Below are 20,302 nucleotides of genomic sequence, written 5' to 3'. Positions count from 1 at the left end.
TGACCTTCTTTCTTCTTCCTGAAAACAGGGGATTAATTTCCCATGTGAAGGGTGCCTTCACTGTACCAGAGGAAGAAACATTCTTATCACCAGAGACAGGGAGTCAAGGCCAAGAGAAATCTGTAAAAACAGACCTTGTTAAAATAACTCTTATTTTCCTTTTCTCCCCATATATTTTAGTAAACTTCCACATTTTCCAGTCGTTGTTCAAGCCAGTATATGACCATTTCTTTGGATCTTCATTTTTCTTGTGATAGTTCCTACATATTAATGAAATCCTGTTTATCTGTCTTATGTCAATCCCACCTAGGAGGGTGGAGGAAATTTTTATGGCCCCAACAGATGACAAATGAAATTCAGATCTCTAAAAGATTGGGAACACTAGGATGGGTGTGAAGGAAGGAAGTAGTGTTCACACTGTGAATGACCCCTCAGGTCCCTGTTAGCCAATAAAATGGTAGCCCAAGTGGACCATGAGTCTGAGTTGGTACAGCAGTTGTTATACACAGCAATGCTTATGGGTACTTTTAGAGAAAACAATGAATAAATAACCTTGACTAAAATAAATACATGACTGAAAGAATTGAGAAACAGAAAGCCAATTTGATATAGCCAAGTGGTTTATTTAGCTTTTCTTCCATCTTGCCAAATCTAAAATACTCGTAAGAACCAAGAAGAAAAATAACTAGTCCCTGATTTTCTTATCTCCTTTTTGTACCTTAACTCATTAGATTTCAAATGACAAGCCTCCCTGAGTTTAGGTAGACACAAATAGTCCTGTAAATGAAGGGACCTGCCAAGGACTTGCCTCCAGGAGAGCCAGCCCTGGTCCTTCATTAAGACCTACCACCCATGTCCCACCCAGCTGCAGTTTCAGACAACTGTCCCAGAACCTGAGCATTTTTAGTTTGCCATACTTGAATCCATCTTCTTCTGATTCTTGACTTTTGGCTTTGATCTCTTCATTTAGTGCTGTGTTTAGCCCCTGTAGACATGATGTTTAAACATCTTCAATCATCAAGGTTTTAGCTTCAGACTTTGTCTTGGTTTGTCCTTTGGGTTCCTCAGGTCCCCTATGAGCTCTGATAGGCACTCACAAAATCAAGTCCACTCCCCAGTAACTCAGATGGACAATATTGGCCAGGAGTCAGGCCTGAGATTCAGACAATCTAGAAACTGGCACTAACTGTTCAATACCATGGGCCTCAGTATTTCCATATTAAAATGGAGTGATCCCTGCCCTTGCCCATCATTAGGGTATTCAGACTCCTCAGAACAACCTCATAAACCTATGAAGAAGAGTGTTGTGATACTAAGAACCTCTTTCTATACAACATTACCCTTGCCTATGTTTAAAAATAGTCTCTTTGATTTCAAGCTTAAAAAACAAAACAAAGCAGGCTCCTGGCTGGCTTACTTGGAAAAGCATGTGACTCTTCATCTTGGGATCATGTGTTAGAGTCCCACGTTGGTTACTAAAAATAAATAAACTTAAAAAAAAAAAAAAAGCAAAAAACACGCAATGCTGAGCCAGACAAGTAAAGCAATTATAAGGCTTTAAGTAAATATTTTCAATTGTTAAAAAGAAAGATACTGTTTAAAACTGATTCCCACATTTGATTTATATTCATGCCTCCAGCCTAGAACCAATCACCAGTACAGCATTAAGAAACCACTGATAAACCCCATTTGGTATAATAAAACGATGACCATCATTATTACTCCAAGAAAGAGGACACAGGAAGTAAAGACATCACTGCCTAGAGAATTGCTAAACAGGATTAATAGGAATGATGCAGGCAATTCCATTTTTCTAGTATCAGTGAAACCATATCTCTTGCTTAGCACTTTCTCCAGAAGTGTCTGAGTCAGACTTTGGTATCCTAGAGGTCTGGTTTTGTGCTAGTGCTCACATGCTCAGGTTCAGAAATAAGCTTCCTGTTGGAAAGAGTCATCCAAGCAATGAGACAAGCTTTTTGATTGAATACCCTGTATAGCCGCCTGTGACTCTTTCTTCCATTTGCTTTGCCTCCTTTATGTCTCTGTGAGATAAAATTCATTCAATCTTTTTAAATAGAACACATCTGCTTAACCCTGCCCAAAAGAAACTTCTACTGTCCTATTTATTTTAATAGCCATGTGATCTACTAATGCACATTGAACAGCAGATATTAAACAGAAGAAATCTCCCCCTAGTCGTGCTTTACCCATTAAACACATGTGAATCTGTGATGATCTCGGCTTTCCTTGTGCCTGATGACTAATTGAGTTTGAGACAGTGGCTGTCAAATGCTGGAAAAGGAATGATTTATGCTAAGGATATTTTTGGTTTCTGATATACCCAGCTTCGGAGGGAAGAAAAGAAGCCGTTACTGTATCAGGATTGTGACAATAGGCAGTTTCTAACAATGGGATCGCCCTTCTACAACCCGCCAGTCTATTAACTGAAAGCATTGAGTTCCCATCTTTGCTTTCACCCCCTGATCCTGGGCAGGCGATTTTGCAGATTTTTATTTGCATTTGTTTCAGCTGCAACATTTATTCTATTCCCAGTTATCCTTTCCTGAGATCTTCCTGAAGCTGCCACTGGGAACCATGGAAATAAGAGATAGCCTCTGTGAAGAACCAGCTGCTGGGCCCAGCCCACCATTCAGATGTTATGTGTCCCAGTCTGGCCCCTCTCTCAGCAACAGCAACTCAGGAACACTCTAGCTATTCACGGAGGAAACCCATTTCCTGCCAGTAACTTGATTACCCTTGTTCTCACTTGGGACTCTGAAATGGCAGTAGGTGAATAAAAATTGGAGGCTGATGTGTATGAACTAGGTTTACAATACCACCCTCTTGGGGTGTGGGAGTGAGTAGAATAGGGCAGGTGGGACTAATTTTGAATTGTTTTAACATACACAGAGTGCACAGCTCAGAGCCAAAACTATGTTGACCTGTAAGTTTTAGAAATACTAGTAACATCTACATGATGAATTTTGGTGACTGTATATCTGCCTGACCACTTTATCACAAGGATAATTTAATCATAGCCAGATTTGAAAGACTAACATGGGTCACAGTGGGAAGAGACTTCTGACTTTTTTTGACATTGCTTCACTGGATCTTCTGCTGCCTCCAGGAGTTGTCTGTTTCGGGTTCAGGAACAGCATCGCCCTCTGCCATCTGCAAATCTTCTCCAGGCTCTACTGCTCTCTGGGGCGGTGGGGGGGGGGGGGTCAGTCCTGCCCCAGGTAACTGTCAGAGTGCCCTCTAGTCAGCTCACTGTCCATACCCCACTCACTGGCACTCACAGACCCAGACACTGACTCCTACAAGGTTTTTCTGATACCGTGTTAGATGGGTCTTTAGTGATGTGCATAGAAATGGAGGCAAAATGCCTCCATGGAGTTATATACCCAGGAGTGAAGCATTCAAAGGACAAGCACTCACATCTAAGGGTAAGAGTGGGAAATAGTTTTCCTCTCACCTCCCTCTTCTTTCATGCTCTACCCTTCCAGTCTGCCATCAGGTGGCCAGTGCCTCCAAGCTGCCTCCACAGTTCTGCAGCTCCTCTCCATACTGTCTGCTCCCTATGAGGGGCCCCACTCTTTTCCCTTTCCCCAACAGTGCTGCTCAGAACATCTATCAGCAAGAATCATGTGATTGGGTTGTGACTCTCAGCTGTAAGAGATAGACACTCATCTCACACTTAAACCATAAAGGAAATTCACGTAGATGGGAAGTTCAAGGGGAAACTAACTCCAAGAATAGCTGGATCCAGGGGTTTAGACAGTGTCTTTGGAACTCTAGAGCCATTTCTCAGCTCTGCCATTTTTGGTCTCAGTTTCACTTTAAGATGCAGGCTCCCTATGTGTTAGCAAAGAGGATCACAGGAAGCTCTATACTACCTTGTCCTTCCAGCTAGTGGTCCAAATACAAATCCCAGGGCCCACTCTGGTTGACCTAGCCTAATCACGTATCATCCCTACATCATTTCTTATAGCCAGGTGGATTGCAGATTCTGATTAGTCAGCCTTGCATCCTATACTGACCCTAAAGCACTTGGAAAGATCTCCCCACTGAAAATAGGAGTTTTGTTGCCACAAAGAGGCGGGTCAAGAGGCATGCAGGGCAAACACAATGATAGCTATGATAATAGTCCTCTACACTGATAACAATGCTTCCACCCAGATGAATAGGTCCATAATTGAGAAATCTCCTCCATTAATAACAGGCTAGTAGGATTCATGACCTTTTAGAACCATTCCAATCATATTTCGTGCCTGTGGCTGTTAATTGCAGCCATATATAACTCCCGCAAAATACAATTATAAGTGTAATCCGTGGACTATTCCTTTTAGAACTGACCCTGCTTGGACATCATCCTCTAAAGCAACAATATTCAAATTTGTTTTTAAGTGCCATGACTTTCTTCAAATACAATTGTATGTAAATTCTGATGTATAAAATAGAAGCAAGCTGCTCTACTTACAGCTGACAGTTGGAAGTGCTGAAGCCTGGAGAGGCAGACACAGATATGGGGCCCAGCCCACTCCCACTCTGTGGCCCCTAGATTGCATCTTTGGAACCCTTGGGACTCCTAAAAGAAAAGTTTGCAAACAATAGATCCAACTGCTCTGGGCACCAGGCTCTTAGCTACAAATGTTAACTATCTCAGTTTCCTTACCATAACCATATGTGAAGGAACTCAATTATCACACCAACTCAGCTGAAAAACTGAGTCTCAGAAGAGTTAAGCAGCCTTCCCAAAGCCATACATCCGGGTCTATAAGTGGTAAAGCTAAATTCTAACCCAGTATTGCTTACTTCCAAACCAGTTCCCTTATCTCTGTCCCATTAGAAACTTGGCACATAGGACAGAACACTAATTGAAAAAAGCAGGACACAAAGTTATATATGTCTAATATGATCCTACCCATTTAAAGATATAAATGTGTGATTAAATTATTAGAATATTGAAAAGGAATATACTAAAGCATATTTTAACAAATCATCAGGGTTGGTAATTACATTGATTATGAGAATAATAGCTAAAATCTGAGTGCTTACTACATGTCAGAGACTTTGCTTAGGACATTACATAAATTGTCTCATTAAATCCTCATAGCAACCACTTGGGGCAGGTACCGTAATTTTTCTCATTTTACAAAACAGGAAATAGTAAATGACTTGCCCAAAGTCACACAACTTGTGAATTCTGGGCTCAAACTCAATTTCTGAAGACCTTGCTCATAACAATACACTCTGGTGCCTTTCACTAATAAAGAAAATGTACTTATTTGTTTAATCAAACAAAAAATTAAAGATTGAGATAAAATCAGATCTGAAACCAAATTTTCTTCAACACATGATTACCTAGCAAGACATGGGAGCTTCCTGGTGCATTGTCCACCATAAGGGTTAACATGGGTTTCCGAGCCTGTCAGCCTTCTTTGGGCCAAGTGCCTTCAGGACACATCACCCTGCAACTATCCAGCCATGAGAGGTACCTTCCTTCATGCTGGCTCAGCTCATGCCCTCCCTGGGAACCCTCACTGGGTGGTCTGCTCCAGAACTAAGGTTACATGACAGGGATCTAATCACTGTTGGTTTGAAACAGCCTGTCTATTTTCCCAGACTCTGATTTAGTACATGCTTGTCTTCTATCCCCCTTTTGCTACCAAGTCTCTGGTTCATCTGCAGGCAGAGCCTACGTTGCTCACTCGTAGGTAGTCTTCAAAGGATGGGCTGCAGAGGTCCACAAGTCACAGCCACAGCTTCAAAAATGGGCAAAAAAGGCAAAGTTGCCAGCATAATTTTCTGTTGACCAGCTAACTAGTCAGTTCCTGCCTGTCTCCTGAACTCAAGTCTGTGCCCTGACCGAGGCCCCACCACCTCTTGGCAGAGTTGATTTCCCTGCAATGTGTCTACTCTGAAAGCAGGTAGCTGGTGAGGTGCCTCTCTGGCCCCTGCTTGTCTCCATCCTTGACTGTAACAATCCACGTGTCTTCAATGGGACACTGAGCTGATTATGCCTCCCTGAGATAGTCAACACTGTCCTGTAAGCTAAGCAATTCTGAGAGCTGAATTTCTTTCTTTTTTTTTATTTTTTATGTTTATTTATTTATTTTGAGAGTGGGGGAAGGGGCATAGAGAGGGAGAGAGAGAATCCCAAGCAGGCTTCGCACTATTAGCTCAGAGCCCAACATGGGGTTTGAACCCATGAACCGTGACATCAGATGTGAGCCGAAATCAACAGCCAGATACTCAACCGAATGAGTCACCCAGGTGCCCCATGAGAGCTGGATTTCTGCATCCCTCAGGAATGGGGCTGACAGCTACTCTGTCAGCCAGCTCACAGCTGTTTCGGCCTGTGGCTTCTTTTTCCTGGAGTGGTAACATTGGTCCACCTGGAGCCCAGCTGTGGCACCTTAACTGTCAGAGATGGCTGGTCCAGAGCAAGTCTATGTGATTGATAATGCTCTGAGGATTCTAGTCTTTGGTGACTATGGACTTTCTCTGTCTCGTCTCAGGGCAACACAGTGTATTACAGCAATCCCCCAAATAGTATCCCTTGCAATAGTGTCCACTGAGACACTAACACATTACAAAGGTGAGGAAAGTGTCTGTTATTAAATGGGTTTGGAAAATTCTGCCTCCATAACATTTATTGGAGTGTCACAACTCTCATTAGAATATTCAGGGGCTTGTGAAATCTTGCAATAAAGAAATCTGCTTAGTATGGCTATATCCAGTGTTGCCCAAACTTACGTATAAGGCCACAGCTCACTCCTTAGTCCCCCAGAACTCCTACTGACCTCACATTGGACACTGGTGTTCTAATGAGCATGGGCTGGAAAACCTCGGTGGCCTGAGAGTGGATCCAGTAATCATCCGGTTATGTCTCCAGCTAGCTCTACAAGAGTCACTTCCCTTATCTGGGTCTCAACTTCTTCACCTGGAAAATGGGGGTGAGATTAAAATTGTTTTCAGGGTGCCTGGGTGGCTCAGTCGGTTAGGTGTCCAACTCTTGGTTTTGGTCCAGGTCATGATCTCACGGTTTGTGAGTTCGAGCCCCACACCGGGCACTGTGCTGACAGCACGGAGCTTGCTTGGGATTCTCTCTCTCCTTCTCTCTTGCCCCCCTGCTCACACACACTCTCTCTCAAAACAAATAAGCTTAAAACAAAATTGTAAGACTTTTCCAGTGAATCCTGAAGGAACCCTAAAGGGTCCATGGATCTACCTTGGGCACTTTCTCAAGGGAAAAAATAGAAGAGAGGTCAGCTTGGAGCCCTTGAAACCCCCTCAGCCACAACTAGCACAGCTTTGTTGGCAGCTATTTTACGTATAATCAAGTTTTCTTGGAAGAGATCCTCCAAAGAATACCTTTTGGAAGAGAAAGCAATGGGGAAGTGATAGAAGGGGAGGAAGAGTGTGAGGGTGTCCATTGCTTTCTTGTTCACCGACAGTGCTGACTTTCCCAGTTTGGTTATCAGTTTAGCACCACTGTGCCACCCACCACATACGCACACACTCCCAGGTCCTCTGCTAACCAAAGGCTTGATGTGACATGATCTGACACCCTCATGCTACCGGCAAACCTCTATTCCCCAAGTGAAGCATACGAACTACCCAGCTGCTCATTAAAATGCAGATTCCTGGGCTTCACCTCAAACTTACTGAATCAGAATTCACAGAGAAGGGACTTAAGAATCTGCATGGTAATAAAATCCCCAGGAGATTCTTAGCTACTCTGAAGTTTCAGATCCACTGCTCAGATCTTGAGAGCTTGGAATTTTCCATCCCATGAGATATTTGATCCCCTCCCAGCTCTGGCACGATGCTAGAACTCGGTGACCACCCTTACCACAGCCGGGGTGCATGGGCCCAGGGAGAATCTCATAAGCATGCCCAGAGCATGCTAAGAGTGAGGCCTGGGGAGAAAGGGCCAATATCGTTTGTTAGGAAAAGGAAGTCTGAAATGAACACAGAGAACTAAAACACTGCAGTGAAGGAGGTTGGAGCTGGAGAAGCAAAAAGCAAGCTAGGGAAGGTCTGTGTGGCCAAAACAAGAGAAAGTCTGGCTGAATTCCAGAGATACAGGGCAACACGTGGCTGGCTTTTGTTTTGTTCTTTTTAACTTGTTCTGGCTGGGTATTCGTGTATTACCAGCTGGGGTTGGCAGGGGCAGAACAGGTCCCTTAGAGAGATGACAGGGAAGTAGCAGATGGAAGTAGGCTCAGGATGAATTGTTTTCCTCCTTCCCTCCCCCTCCCCCAAAGTGCACGTTACCCCAGAGGTCACTGGGAAAGGATGAGCAGGCTTTTGGGACAGATCCTCCCTCATCCCCAAGTGCACTCTGTCTTTCTGAAGCTAAACAGCAGTCAGATGGAACCCACTCAACAAATAACAGCTAGATTGCTCTGGGGTTCATGATCATGTGACAAGGTTAAAAAGCAGAGCAGGATGAAATCACCAGGGAAAGTCCCTAAATCCCAGCACCCAGTTTCTCTCTAGCAGGTTCTGGATTTTCTACCTTAGTGACATCAGTGGTCTCAGATTTCCATCAATCCTTCCTCCTCTGTCACATAAAGTATATGGCTAAGAGAATGGGCTTGGGTGTCAGACAGACATGGGGTTGAATCCTGGCCCTGTGGCTCACACTCTGGGAAGGTTAGGTAACTCCTAAAGTTAAGGGTGGGTAAGTGGTCTCGTTTGCATGGGGTATGATAATGGCAGTGCATGCAACATTAAGATCCTTACAAAGATTCCGTGAAGCAGTGACTGGACAGTCCTGAGCACCAAGCTTCTTACGCACCTAGATTTTTATTATAATTTTTATTATATGCTGCAGGCCTCTACATAGGCTCTTTCAAATTCATGTAGCAGAGAGGGTTCCAAGCCTCCCGTGATGGTCAGAAGTTATTGAACTGAGCTGAAGGACAGGGAAAAGACAAGAGCCTGCAGAGAGGGGAAATGCAGGAACTCACATCTGCATTAAGTCAAAGAGAGCAGGGATTTGAAAGAGACATGGGTGCCTTTCACACTAGTTCCTATACAATTCCGAGAGAGACGGGTTTTCTCGTTTGTTCTACTGAACCTGTAACAAAGTGAAAAAGCAATAGCACAAACCAACCGATTTTCCTCATAAAGAAGAAACAAACAAATACATATAGGATTCCAGGGTGCTTTCTGTGGAAGAAACACAGATAGGAATGAAAAGTTTGTGAAAAGTCACCCAGAAGGGATGTGCCTTCTCTGACCCCATCACGCTGCTCCTGCCCATTCATTACTGCTTCTCTGCTAGTGCTGGTGGAGCCTCTGCCTTCCAGCCTGAGGTTCTGACAGGTTAACACACCTCAGAATCACCTGGGGGGCTTGGGTCAACAAAGACTTCAGGGCCCACCCCTGAGTTTTTGATTGGGGGCCCAGAAGTGGCACCCAAGAGTTTGTGGGTTTTCACAGTTCCCAGTGGGGTTGCTGGCCAAGGTCCTCATTCTGAACAGCACGGGTCAAATTCCATCCCTCCTAAGCTACTGAACCCTTTTATGCCCCAGGTGGCTCATCTATAAATTGGGGATAAGCACATTTACTTCACAGGGTTCTTGTGAGGATTAGTTACCCCTCATAAAGTGCTTAGGATGCTTTCTGGAATTTATTAAGCCCTCAATAAATGTGAGCCATATAAGCCATAATCCCAGAGAAGGGGCTACAATCAGGATGCACTTTGCTATAAAATCCTTCATACTTGCTTTACAGAACTCAAGTCGTCCCTCAAAATGGGTTCTTTTCTCCTTGTGTTCATCACTACATTCATTCAAGCTTTATTACAATTAACAGTACCTAAAATGTACTGAGCACCCAGTATGTACTAGGAACTAAGCAATTCACATGGGTTCTTTCTGTCACCTTCATAACAATCCTGTGAGATGGGCCGAACATCCTGCATTTGCAGATGAGGAGAACGAGAATGCCAGAGTACTTAAATATCTGAAATATCTTGCTCTGGGTCCCATAACTTCTAAGCAGCAAAACTGGGCTTTGAGCCTCCTAATCCCATTTGACTACAGAGCCTATACCCTTCTCCACTCCAGACATAGCAAATAGGTTTCATCGCCCAGTCATCCCCTCTGCTAATAGTCACCTGGGGTATAGCATTTTGAGGCGTAAATATTGTGATTCAAGGGGACGTTTTGCTGGAATTGATTAGAAATGTCTGGCTGCCATGCAGCTAGAGAAGCGGGTGTCAAAACATAGACCGGATATTTGCTGCCCCTGCATTTTGCTATGGCAACACAGATGGTGGTAAAGTTTTCCTAATTTTATTGGAGATTATATTTAAATACACGCAAATCAGGTGAATGCCCCCAGGAGTTACTAATGATTTCAGATCTGTAGTCGAGCTTCTCTGCCCACTGTAATTTAATTTACATGGTATTTCAGTGCACAATGAAGCAAATAGCCATGCGACTAAGCCACATCTGTAGATGGTCCAAAACCATTTTGTTGTTGTTGTTGGAGTTCCAGAAGGGATACAGTGCTTTAAAATTGTCAAGAGATTATGTGACATGATTGATAGATATTCTAGCAAGTTTCTGGAAAGTATGCAAGGATTTAAAGAGGAAAGAGACACTCCATCTTCAGGTGACACTGAAAAAGCACAGCTTTAACCTTCTGAAGTTGATTCCTGATTGTGTGAAGGTATTTTCCAATTCCCTTAAACCCATGGTTCTCAAATGTCAAGGCACAGGAAAAATTGGCGTGAGGCAATCTGTTTAAAAAGCAGATCTCCAGTTGCCCTGGGAGATTCGAATCCAGACCATCAGGGATAGAGCCAGGCAACCTGCTCATTAAACAGGTACCACAGAGTCTTAGGACCACACCGGGGAAGCCCTGTCTTAAGCAATGCTCTAGAATAGCAGCTCCCCTTGTTTTTCAGTGTGAGGAAACCTTTTATTCAAAAAATTTCTCAGACGTCCCTTGATAGCAGCTGAGAAAATGCAGGATGGCCAAAAATTACAATTCATTTTGTATGATTATAGATAAATAGGTGTTTTATTTACCATAATGATATGTATATAGATATTTGAGAAAGAATAAGAACTCTGTATAAAAGATAGTGTTTAATCCATCTGTATGCAATGCTCAGTGCACATAGGGATTTCAAAGCTTTTGCAGATACTCTGCTAACCTTCCAGCCACCCCTCCCCCAATCCTGCCCACCCTGCCTGCAGATGTTCACAGGCCAAAGTGGAAAACCAATGACTGAAGTTTTGATTCCTGCCCACTCTTTAGTACAATTTCCCATTGGCATGTGGAAGAGACATCACCTACTGAGTGGGAGAGAAGAAAAGTCATATTCATTGAGTACTACCATGACAGGAGTGGATCCATATTGGCCGATTTATATACATATTTTCATTTAAAAGCAGGAGTCCAATTCTTTCTTCCATCATCTGCATCAACAGAGTAGAAACCCAAATATGATGAATAAATTCTCATTTTACTGTAAAATCAGATATCACCACCTCTTATATCTCCATTCCAGTTTTTATGCTTTTTGTGGCTAAAACTCACATTTGAAAATAATAGAGAACAAACTGAGGGTTGATGGGGAAGTGGGGGAGAGGGGAAAATGGGTGATGGGCATTGAGGAGGGCGCTTTTGTGGTGAGTACTGGGTGTTGTATGTAAGCGATGAATCATAGGAATCTACCCAGGAAACAAAGAGCACACTGTATACATTGTATGTTAGCTAACTTGACAACAAATTATATTAAAAAGAAAAAGAAAGAAAATCAGAAGAAAGAAAGAAAGAAAGAAAGAAAGAAAGAAAGAAAGAAAGAAAGAAAGAAAGAAAGGAAGGAAGGAAGGAAGGAGGAAAGGAAGAAAAAGGAAATAATAGTGAACCAAAAAAAAGTGTCTGGCATCTGTCAGCAAACACTATGCTGACAATAATGAAGATCTCACAGGAGCGCCTGGGTGGCTCAGTCGGTTAAATGTCCAATTTTGGCTTAGGTAATGATTTCACAGGTCATGAGTTTGAGCCCTGCATCAGGCTCTGTGCTAACAGCTCGGAGCCTAAAGCCTGCTTCGGATTGTGTCTCCTGCTCTCTTTCTCTCTCTGCCCCTCTCCAGCTTGCACTCTCTTTCTCAAACAAAACAAAACAAAAGACCTCACAAAAATCAGGTTGGGTTGAGTACAGGAGATTCTATCACTAAAGAGGTACTCATTCGGATATTTTTGAATGGTCCTTATTCTGTTTGCCAAAATCAAAACTCTTCTCAACTTTAGACACTGAGAAACGGGAAGGCAGGATTGTCTTTCTTTAAGAGAGTAACTGGGTTCTAACAGATGTGGCTTAAATAAGATTATGATCCAAATTACATTTTGCTTCAACTCACATTCAAATTGGCTGAGAAATCTCTGGGTAGATGGTGGGCGATGCTGGTCTAGAATTCAAAATTTACAGAGAAAATCTATAAAGCCCATGTGGACAATGACAAAATGGAGGTATGTAAAAGACAAAAGGAAACACAGCACAATTGTCAGTAGCCAGGAAGTGCCGGCCAGGGCCCCAGTCCTGCCTGGCCCTGAAGGACCGGCTTGACACGACCATGTGTTCGTTTGATATTGTCCTAAGTCGTAACAATGAGGACCTAGATTGTGGTGAAGACCCAACCTTAAGAGCTCAAGGACAAAAACACTCAGAAAGCTGGCTTAATCAACTATACTCTGATCATTTCTAGCTGGGCTATGCTCGCATTAAAAACCATCAGGCTCATAGATGATTGAGCTGTAGTTCATTAAGAAATGCTTGGAGGCTGATGAGAAAGGAGAAAATGAGAACTGTTTCATTGGGAGAATTTTTTTTTAATTGCTATTTGTCTTCTTGACACCAAGGAGAAGCACAAGGAGATTCAGCAGCTGCATTTAGTTTGCAATGACCTTTCCCCTCTGTTGAACTCTGACCCTGCTGTTTCAATCACCCAGACACGAAACGGGCAAGGAGATGGTTTAAGAGCATTTTCCTTTGTAGTGTGGTGGGAGAGAAAGAAGTTGAGAAGAAAATCTCTCCAGCGAGACAAATTGCCTCTGGGCTTTGGCTGACAAAGGGTTAACAGAACATCAGGTCCAGTTTCCTGCTCAGCAGTTTAATTGCTGCAGCCAGGGAAACATTTGAGGGAGAGAGGGCTGTTACTGGGGACCTCATTTTTCAACGCCCTGTCAGAAAGCTAGTCCACTGAATGGGCTGGCTACAGAAACCAGGAACTGGGTCCCTTTTCCAAATTCAGATGACTCAGATTCTATTGACTTGTCCCTCAGGAGAAATTCTCTAGTTGCTGACCACCCTGGTGTCTTCCATTTGTTATTAGATTATTTCCCTGGAGAGGCAACCCACATAGAGGAAGTGTGTGTGTGATTTCAGAGCAGGGTTTCCAAAGATGAGCATACGTCAGTCACTAGGAAGGCTTATTAAAACAGATAGTAGGCCTGCTGTTAGAGTTGTTTCAGTAGATCTGGGTGAGGCCCAGAAATTGTTTGCATTTCTAACAATTCCCAGGTTGTGCTGCTGCTGGTGGTCTTAGGACCACTTTGTGAGAACAAATGTTCTAAAATATACTTTCCACTGTCTTCTTTCTGCCTGAATAATTACACACACACACACACACACACACACACACACCCCAGCATAATAAACATTACAGGTGTTTAAAATGCCAATTTTTGTTATCATTATTAACAACTACATGGAGTACCCACTGTGTACCAGTGTTACTAATTTTCTAAGGCAGGTGTTGTTGCCCATTTTATCAAAGTAAGTCCTGATCCAGCCCAAGTCTGACTCCTAAGTTCATGCTCTTTTTTTTTTAATGCTTATTTTTTTGAGAGAGAGAGCATGTGCACCAGCAGAGGGGGTGGGGGGACTTGTTGAAACACACACGGCTACCTCCAAGTTTGTGCTCTAGTAGGACTGGTGTGAAACCCAAGAATTTGCACTTCTAACCATTTCTCAAGTGATGCTGAAGCTGCTGGTCCTGGGACCACACTTTAAGAACCGGTGTTTTAGAACAAGCCTTCCTGGATTAACTCAGCTTCTCTGATTCATCTTATATTCACTGATTCAGCAGACGTTGCTGGAGTGACTACTATATGTGAATCTCCTTTTTTGTTCTAAGGATAAAGCTTTAATCTAAGGTGAAAACATTTCTGCCCTCACAGAGCTCACTATCTAGAAGGGACAACCAAGCAGAAATAATAAATATACAATGTGACAGGTGATCCAAAGAAAGACAAAAAAATAGTGGGCAGATGGAGGGATGCTATTTTAGTGGTGTGTTTACCTCTGAGGAGACAGTATCCATCAGAGCAGAGACCTAAAAGGTGATGGAGCAAGCCAGTGTGGACATCTAGATGAAGAGTGTTCCAAAGAGGAATTAGCAAGTACAAAGGCCCTGAGACAGAAACGTGCTCAGTGTGTTCAAGAAGAACTAAGGAGACTGGTGGACTGGTGGCAGAAGGGGTGTGTGCAACAGAAAGAGTGGTAAGAGGTGAAATTCAGATTTAATAGGTATCTGCATTAAAAAAAAAAAACTCCCCTGGAGATTCCAACACACATCCAGGTTGGAGATGACATCTCAGTTGCCCTTATTTCTAAAGCTCATCCAACTTTTCTCAGTTCTCATTAACAGTATTTTGGTGTGCGATCTGAGAGTAGATACATCCCTGGAACACAAAATAAGGACTGCATCCTTACAGGGTAAGGTTTATTGGGCATGCCAGGCACTGAGCTTTGCATGATTGTCATTCAAAGAAATAATTTCCCTCTCTTTTTAAAAAAATGTTTAATGTTTATTTTTCAGAGACAGGGACAGAGTACGAACAGGGGAGGGGCAGAGAGAGACACAGAATCTGAAGCAGGCTCCAGGCTCTGAGCTGTCAGCACAGAGCACAAGGCAGGGCTTGAACCCACAAATTGTGAGATCATGACCTGAGCGAAAGGCGGATGCTTGACTGACTAAGCCACCCAGGCACCCCTCATTTCTCCCTCTTATACAACAGCCTGAACCAAGCTTATATCTTGAGTGTGGAAATGGAAGAAAAAGGCTGAATCCAATGAGGAAGGGAGAGCTTTTGGTGACAGACAAGATACAGATACATAGGAGGGAAAGAATGGATATGCGTGGCTACCCATGGGGACTTGGAGAGGGAATGGAATTTACATCAGGACAACAAGGGGCCTGATTTTATATAAGCCTATGTGAATCAAATGGAAGTATGTGTGGGGTGGGGGGAGGGAAGCTGGCCAGGGAAGAAAGAAGGGACACAGAATCAGTCTATATACCTGAGACTGATACTACACTGCATGTTAACTAACTGGAATTTAAACAAAAACTTGAAAAAAGTTGTTGTTTTTTTTTTAAAGCAGAGTATAAGAAAAGTACACTACCCCACCAGTCTATTACCCCAAGCTGCTATTTCCAACAGAGCTGCAGCAAACACAAAATGGACAAAGGTCAGTTCTCCTGTCCTTCAAGCATATGGGTATGTAACCAGCTGGCTTTGTAAGAGGGATCTCCCATTATGGAGAACACTTTATCCCATAAATAAGTCAGACTCAATTATTTTATATCAAAACAATATCTTAGCTTTTTAACGAGCACAACTGCCAATACCCACAGTCACGCATTATGAATCACTATTTGCTCCTTCCTACACTTTCTAATTTCCTGCTAAGGAGACAGGGCTGAATGGGGTCATTAATCTGAATTAGAAATACTGTGACCTGCTCTGCACTTTGCTCGCTAACACTGTGTGGCAGAGCTGGATCTGGAGGGGGGGTTTACTTTCTATACAGTTCTGAGGAAGAGGTGGGGCCATGAGGGAGATACTGAGCGAGTTTTCACTTTTAAGCCTCCTTTAATTCCGGGTGCATCTCACAGTGGGCTTTGAAATCATTGCTGTCATTCTGATGCCTTTACTGGAGCTGTTGTTAAAAGGCAAGCTTTGCTCAGCCTCTGTCTGGAACTCTGGAAGACTCACCTAAGCAGCCTAAAATAATGTGCTCCCTTTGTTAGAGAAGGGGGACTTGTGTATTTTTCTGGCTGAATTGACATAGCTCAATGGATGTTTCACTGGTGATGCCATGGAGGGCAGACTCTGAAGAAAGCAGGACCATCTGAAAGGCAGTTGGTTCAATAAGTCTCTCTTGCAATTGCTTGCTTATTTCAGAGGGAATGCAATGAATGGCCCTTGGAAAAGCTTAGCTGCAAAGCATGCTGACTTTGTGGGCTGAGAAAATACACAGAGAGAAAACTCAAGTTTATTACATTACCTTCTTTTTAGGACTCTGGTAAGAATTTTGATGGACTTTCTGGGGCTAATCGGAGCTGGGGACTTTCTTCAGAGGGTTAGAACCAGCCTTGTTCTCCCCAGGCCTCTGAAACAGAACCACAGATTAGAATAGACACCTAGCACAGCGTTTGGCCAAAGGATGCTGTTTTTGACCTACCCCACCCCATTCTGACACCTAATTGGTTACACCCTTTACTGCTAACAACACTATGCACTAGAAGTAAAAAGTGAGTTCCAAAGGGTTGGAAAAATTCCCTGCAGGCAGGTCTGTGAGGGTCAGTCTGCAGGTGCAGCCCCAGTGTTCTGAGGCCATCCAGAACAGCTGCATTCCCTCAAGTCACTTCTGGGTGTCTCCCCCAGACCCAGACTGCACAGCTGAAGGAACTGTGGTCTGAGCTGAGTCATTCATCTGTCCTATCTGCTGGGCCCCACCGCACTATCCCAGAGACCTTGGAAGCTGGGAGGATGGGACCCTCAAATTTTCTTTATAGCTGGTACATGGAAACTTTGCCCTTTCTGACTCATCTCCTGCCTCCCACACACCCTTCCACAGTCCTGGGTGGTGGGAGGTTCTTAAAACAGCCCCAAATGCAGCTCTGCCCCGAACCTCCTGAACTGGCCAACCTCCTACCGCCCCCTGCACGTGCCCCACGGCCTCCTGAGAGACCCAGAGGTGACCACAGCCAACTGACTTCGGAGCCTTAGGCATTAGGGGTTTTGTTGCTGCTCTAAGCTATGGAAAACTTGAGTAATTTTCTGTGGTCACAACCCCAGGGGCCCTAGTCAGTGTAATTATAAGTCAATCACTTTCCTTCCAACTCTGGTTCCTCTTCCCTTTGGGCAGGTAAAATCATTACCATGGCTCCTTTCTCCTCTCAGCCAGACATTTATACAGGCCATTTACCTCATGGCTCATGAATCTTCTCAACTGAATGTTATTTGGTGGTGGTGGTGGTGGCAGGGGGGTTGTACTTATTTATTTAACTCAGAGCAGCAGAAGGCCCATCATTGATTTCCCCGCCCTCCACAGCATTGGGACGCCTTCTGTTTTCCTAAGTGTGAGTGAAGGGTAGATGATCCCCACAAAGAAACCTTCCCGAGGCACAGCCCCAGAGGGCCCCCCAACATGCAGCCCTCAGCCCATACCACAGTTTGACCTGGAGATGCCCCCTTCATACAACAAGGCCAGGGGAAACAACACTCTGTCCTCAAGGGAGGCACTGGGGCTGGATGGGGAGAGAGATGGGTTTTTGTGCATCTAGAATGCAAAGAACCCTTTCCAAATTTCCCTTACTACACTAATTAGAAATAAAGAAGAAAAATGCCTTCTTGAGTCTGGTAAAGCAATTCCAAATACAGTATGGTCATTTATGAGAGTTTTGTTGAGCCAGAATTGAAGGGACTGCTTAAGTTCTCCCCAAAACACCTCCTAATTATCTCTCCCTCCTAATCCATCAGCAACCTTACCAAATAGCCTTACAGAAACTGTTCATATTAAAACCTCTCCTGATGTAGAAGGTGCTCCCACCTCAGGCTAAACCCAGCCCACAGACCTCAGATCTGAGGAAGTTTTATCCCTGGAGGCACCCACATCTCAGAAATGGTACAGTTCCCTGAGTGATGTGCATTTCCGAGGTTCTGGATTTACAGCTTCCCTCACAGGACAGCCCGGATTTTGTAGTCCAACAGCTAGATTCGCTGTCTGTTCCTGCCCCTGTGGCACATACTTCAGAGGCCCTTGCTGCATTTTTAATTATGTAGTTGAGCTGTTGTCAGCATTTCCATATCGTTTCATATGGTCCTTCCTTCAGTGTTTTACAACATAGCAATTCCCTAAAGTGGATGTCAATACAGCAGCATCAGTTAATAGGAGAATGTGCTCACAGAGTCTAGGGGACATGGGTTCAAATCCACGGTCTGTAAATTATTAGCTGTGTGGCCTTGGACAAGTTATTCAACCTCCCTAAATTCTAGTGTCTTCATGAACAAAATGGGGGCGATAACAACACCTACCTCATGGAATAGTTCTAAGGATGAAATAAGATAATGAACAAAAATGTTCTGGATCTAGAGGCACCTGGGTGGCTTAGTTGGTTGACTTTTGATTTTGGCTCAGGTCATGATCTCACAGTTTGTGAGACTGAGCCCCATGTCAGGCTCTGTGCTGACAGTGCAGACCCTGCTTGGGATTCTCTCTCTCCCCCTCTCTCCCTCTGTTCCTCCCCTGCTCACACTCTCACTCTCTCTCAAAATAAATAAATAAATAAACTTAGAAAGAAAGAAAGAAAGAAAGAAAGAAAGAAAGAAAGAAAGAAAGAAAGAAAGAATTGTCCTGGGTCTAGAGTGACACTGTCCAATAGGTATATAATGAGAGACACATGTAATTCTAAATTCTCTACTAGTTTCATTTTTAAAAACAGGAAAAGAAACAAGTGAACTTAATTTAACGTATATATAAACATCATTACCAAACAACATCAGTATAAAATATATGTTATCTTTGTCATACAAAATCTTTGAAATATTCTATGTATATTATACATCTCAATGACAACAAGCCACATGCCAACTGCTTGCAGAGGGTGGCTGCCATGTGAGGTCTAAAACATGGTAAATATTAGGTAAAGGCACATTCCTTTCACTAAGTGTCCTTCCATGCCTTGGGGTTTATAGACATTTGGAAACGAACTCGGAAGCCACCTTTAGCCCCATTGCTGAAAGGTAATTTTTGAGTTCTAAAGCCAGTCTTTTCCTGTAGGGAAACAGGCAAGGCCTTGGTGCTCAGCCACCTGTGCACAGGTAGAGAGTTTTAGGGATTCCCAACTCTACCATTCTGACTTCCTGGAACCCTACACCTCAAAGTTGCAGAGGCCCTCAGTAGTCAGTCTAGTCTAATCTCTTACCATTTGCTTGAGCACCTCATATAATGCTCATGCTAATCCCTCAGCCTCTTCTTGAATGCCCCCAACAGTGAGCAGCTCACCAAGCTCCCGGGAGTGCCTGGTCCACTTTCAGATGACTTTGGCTTAGAAGCCCATCTTTCTTCTCTCTAGCTTCTGCCCATTGGTCCTAATACTAACCCCTGGGGAGAGAATAAGTCAAAGCTCTGTTCTGTATGTGAAGCTGGTTCTTAGGTCCCCCTCTAGGTCTCTTTTGTCAAAGATAAACAGGCCCAGTTATTTCCATGGTTGCTCATATGACAGGATGTGAAACTCCCTCTCCATACTATGTGTATGTATCTTTTGCAAAGTGCAGCTTCCAGAACTACACATAAGATAGTCAGTGTGGGCCTCAAAGACAAACATTCCTGTTTGTGGGCAGCCTCACCACCACTGCCATCTTTGCCACAGCCACACCACACCCTCAGCATCTTGTGGCAGGCAGCCTCTCAGCCTATAAGGCCTCCACATGCCCAGCTCCATGCCAGATGCCAGGGGCTCTCCACCTACCAACTGAGTGTCCTTCTGACGCTGGCCTCTCTTCCTTCTAGCCTGGATGCAAGGAGGCCCAGGAGCTCCAGTATCATGTCTCCTCCTACCATGCCAGCGTCTATGAGCCCTTGCCAGCTCCCTCACAGCCTCATACACAGAGGCAGAGAGCCCAGAGATGCCTTGGCATATTGTTTCTCTGGGGGATTAAGGTTGCTCCCCTTGTGCCCCTCTGGCAGTGGGGAAACCCTTGGCTAGCTTTCCTCTTGCGTGTTATGGAAATTCCTGCCAGGATCCCAGCACTGGGGCTGCAGTTTCAGCCTCTCCCTTCTAGATGTTTCTTTGCCACTGATTAACCTCACACCAAACTCCCATTAAGGCCCTGTTCAAAAGAGTGGGGTGGACAATGCATGGGGCTGGGTGGGAACAAATACACTCCTCCAGAGATAGGGAAGGAAAGGAGCAGCTGCAAAGGAAGATTAAGCTCAGCCTCACTCCCATCGATCAATAAATCAGTCAATCTTTAT

At 43.9% G+C, this 20,302-nt stretch overlaps 1 long non-coding RNA gene across 1 annotated transcript in view; it reads right to left on the bottom strand.

Moving 5' to 3' along the window:
* Nucleotides 1-20,302, bottom strand: part of LOC109498177 — a 227,989-nt gene that overhangs the window by 41,346 nt on the left and 166,341 nt on the right. The window contains exon 5 of the long non-coding RNA XR_002741138.2: nucleotides 16,328-16,432. This is a non-coding gene — a long non-coding RNA (uncharacterized LOC109498177). The remainder of the gene's footprint in view (nucleotides 1-16,327; nucleotides 16,433-20,302) is intronic.

The sequence above is a fragment of the Felis catus genome, chromosome A3 (assembly GCF_018350175.1).
Source record: "Felis catus isolate Fca126 chromosome A3, F.catus_Fca126_mat1.0, whole genome shotgun sequence".
NCBI classification, from domain to species: Eukaryota; Metazoa; Chordata; class Mammalia; order Carnivora; family Felidae; genus Felis; species Felis catus.
The sequence above is the reverse complement of the archived record's forward strand: the minus strand, read 5'-3'. Positions and strand labels throughout refer to the sequence as shown.